The sequence below is a fragment of the Apium graveolens genome, chromosome 4 (assembly GCF_009905375.1).
Source record: "Apium graveolens cultivar Ventura chromosome 4, ASM990537v1, whole genome shotgun sequence".
NCBI classification, from domain to species: domain Eukaryota; kingdom Viridiplantae; phylum Streptophyta; class Magnoliopsida; order Apiales; family Apiaceae; genus Apium; species Apium graveolens.
The window spans coordinates 40,925,604-40,929,481 of record NC_133650.1 but is presented as its reverse complement, the minus strand read 5'-3'; the positions used below and the strand labels follow the sequence as shown (position 1 = coordinate 40,929,481).

Sequence of the window (3,878 nt, the reverse complement as noted above, 5' to 3'; positions counted from 1 at the left end):
TCCTGTAACTGTTCGAGTGGGGATGAGCTCATTCTTCTCATTTGCTACCACAGTGATACCTCCTTTCTTAGGCACACATTGTACGGGGCTCACCCAAGAACTATCAGAAATAGGATAAATGATGCCTGCATCGAGCCATTTCAGAATTTCTTTCTTCACTACCTCCTTCATGATAGGATTAAGTCTGCGCTGCTGTTCAACAGTCGGCTTACTACCTTCCTCTAGCAGAATTTTATGCATACAATATGAAGGGCTGATCCCCTTGATGTCTGCTATGGTCCATCCAATAGCTGATTTGAATTCTCTCAAAATCCTTAAGAGCTTGTCTTCCTCACTACCTGAAAGGTCAGATGCAATAATAACAGGTAAAGTAGATGCGTCACCTAAAAAAGCATACCTCAAGTGTTCAGGTAATGGCTTGAGCTCCAAGGTAGGTGCTTCCTCTATTGATGGTTTGAGCTTTCCTTCAGCATTCTTGAGGTCAGAAGTACCAAGAGATTCAAACGGCATGTCCAGCTTTCGCTTCCAGGGAGAAGCATTCAGATATTGTAATTGCTCGTTGCTATCTTCATCATCACTGTCAAAATCCCCCACTAAGGCCTTTTCCAATGCATCAGACATTAGCATGCGTTCGAGTTCTGAAGTAACCGCAGAATCAATCACATCCACTTTTAAGCACTCCTCATCTTCTGTAGGGAATTTCATTGCCTTGAACACGTTGAAGGTCACATCCTGATCTTGTACCCGCATAGTAAGTTCACTTTTCTACACATCTATCAAGGTACGTCCAGTAGCCAAGAAAGGTCTTCCCAAGATTATGGGAATCTTCTTATCTTCCTCAAAATCCAGAATAACAAAATCTGCAGGAAAGAAGAGCTTATCCACCTTGACTAGCACATCCTCCACTATGCCCCTTGGGTAAGTAATAGAACGATCAGCCAATTGTAGAGACATGTATGTGGGTTTTGGATCAGGCAAATCCAACTTTTTAAAGATCGACAACGGCATCAGATTGATGCTTGCTCCCAAATGACAAAGGCACTTATCAAAAGTCAACTTGCCAATGGTGCAAGGAATGGTGAAGCTACCTGGATCTTTAAGCTTTGGAGGTAACTTTTGCTGCAGAACAGCGCTGCATTCTTCTGTGAGAGCAACGGTCTCAAGGTCATCCAGTTTCACCTTCCTTGAAAGAATACTCTTCATAAACTTCGCATAACTAGGCATTTGCTCCAGAGCCTCAGCGAAAGATATATTGATGTGAAGTTTCTTAAACACCTCCAAAAACTTACCGAACTGTTTATCCAGCTTTTGTTGCTGCAATCTCTTAGGAAAAGGTGGTGGAGGATAGAGCTGTTTCTCCCCTGTTTTACCCTCAGGCAGAGTGTGTTCAACAGTAGTCTTCCTTGGTTCCGCCGCTTTCTTCTTTTGCTTAGCTTCTTCATCTCTAATTTCAGCTTCTCATTCTTTTGCCTTTTCAGCATCAACAACTTTCCCAGACCTTAAAGTAATAGCCTTGACTTGCTCTTTAGCTTCCTTTCTGCCTGGTAATTCCGTGTCACTGGGGAGTGTGCCAGGTTGACGATTTAGCACTACATTGGCTATTTGACGGATTTGATTTTCCAAGGTCTTGATAGCAACCGCCTGACTCTTGCATAACAGCTTAAGTTCATCAAAATCAGCACTAGTAGGTGCAACTGCACTTCCCTGTTGAGGGTATGATTGTCTTTGAGCATACTGATATGGTTGCTGGAATCCAGGTGGATTAAACTGTTTACTCACACCTTGCTGATATGGTGGCTGAATAGCATTCTGATTATGACCCCAGCTGAAATTTGGATGATTTCTGTTGTTAGGATGATAAGTAGCTGACACAGGCTGTTGTTGTCGCTGATAATTATTCACATACTGAACAGATTCGTTGACAAGAGAACACTGATCCGTAGCATGAGAACCTGCACAAAGCTCACAAACCATAGCTATTTGATTAACTCCATATATAGCTAGAGAATCAACCTTCATCGACAGCGCCTGGAGCTGCGCTGTAATAGCGGTGGCTGTATCGACTTCCAGAATACCTGCTACCTTCCCAGGAATCATCCTCTGAGTTGGGTTTTGATGCTCATTTGCAGCCATAGTCTCGATAAGATTATAAGCCTCAGTATAGCTTTTAGCCCATAAGGCGCCTCCAGCTGCTGCATCGAGCATGGGCCGAGATTGGGCCCCTAAACCATTATAGAAACCAGTGATCACCATCCAATCCGGCATTCCATGATGTGGACACTTCCTCAACATTTCCTTGTAGCGTTCCCAAGCTTCGCACATAGATTCTGTAGGTTGCTGCGCAAACTGAGTAAGAGCACTCCTCATAGCAGCAGTCTTTGCCATCGGATAAAACTTCACCAGAAACTTTTGTGCAAGATCTTGCCAAGTAGTGATGGACCCAGCTGGTTCAGAATGTAACCAGTCCTTAGCTTTGTCCCTCAGTGAGTATGGAAAAAGCCTCAGCTTGATAGCCTCATAAGTCACTCCATTATACTTGAAAGTGCTGCAGATCTCGACAAAATTCCTTATGTGCATGTTGGGGTCTTCAGTTGCAGCTCCTCCAAAAGAAACAGAATTCTGCACCATCTGAATAGTGCCCGGCTTGATTTCAAAGGTGTTAGCTTGAATAGCCGGATGAAGAATGCTTGACTGAATGTCATCAATTTTAGGCCGAGAAAACTCCATAAGAGCTGGATCAGCCTGAACAATACGATCACCCATGTTTACTGGTTCTTTCTGCTCAGTTCCCGAATCCGAATCTTCAAAATCTATCTTCTCCGGAATATCAAGAACTTCGTCTGTCTCCTCAGCTGTATCTAAAGTCCTCTTACGAGTACGAGAACGAGTTTGCATAAACGCTCGCTTAAGTACCTGAAACACAACCAGAAACAATAAGTAACAACTACGTCCTAATCACTGAGTCCTAATGACCAATGATGGTAAGTACATAAACTAAACAAATACGCCGAGTCCCCGGCAGCGGTGCCAAAAACTTGTTAGGGTAAAAACACGCGCTAATATTCACGCAAGTATACGCGTTCGTAAGTAATATAGAATACTTTCTAGTTCGTTCCCACAGAGACTCAGACTAATTATTGTTTAATTAAACTCACGCACCAACGTATGATTACTTCTCAATGTTAAGACACTAATACTAAGAATTATTGACTAAATATTAACTACAATTAATTACTTAATTAATCACTTAATTAACACTTCGAATTAATAATATTAAAACACTCATGAGATCACAAATTCATTACTACTTCCTTCAATAGTTATTGTTATTACCTTTAGCATGTGACAGTGATGATATTAATCGAATAACACGAAACTGATAAAAGCCAACTTTCATTGTACTCATACCATTCTACCAAGCATCCACAATTAAGATAGAAGTTGAATAGGCATCAATTATGTTGAGTTCCTATATGTCTACAGAAATTGAAAACACAACGAATTAAGCACAAGTTATTCCTTTTGATTACACAGGGCGAATAAAACTATTAGAGTTACCCACTAATCATGTTCATCATACATGAACCTATGCTAGCATCGCAAGTTCTAAATCTCAAGATCCACCGTCGCTTCACAAGAGATTAACACCCTATCTTATATGTTCGCGACGCACATAAGACGAATACGCATAACCAATACTAGATATCATACAATCATCACACACTAAAGTATTAAACAATTAACTAAAGAATTCCATAGTAAATCCGTTGCGACCCCATGATCACGATTAGCCCATAATAGCACTTATCGTCATCATGGGTTCATATGAAATCATGATAAACAAACACAAGAAAATAATAACTAAACTAATTATATTA

At 41.0% G+C, this 3,878-nt stretch overlaps 1 non-coding gene across 1 annotated transcript; it reads left to right on the top strand.

Annotated features, from left to right (window-relative positions):
- Positions 1-2,263: 2,263 nt before the first annotated feature.
- Positions 2,264-2,370, top strand: LOC141722473 (small nucleolar RNA R71). Its single transcript, XR_012575493.1, has one exon. It is a non-coding gene; the product is annotated as a small nucleolar RNA R71 (small nucleolar RNA).
- The last annotated feature ends 1,508 nt before the right edge of the window (positions 2,371-3,878 follow it).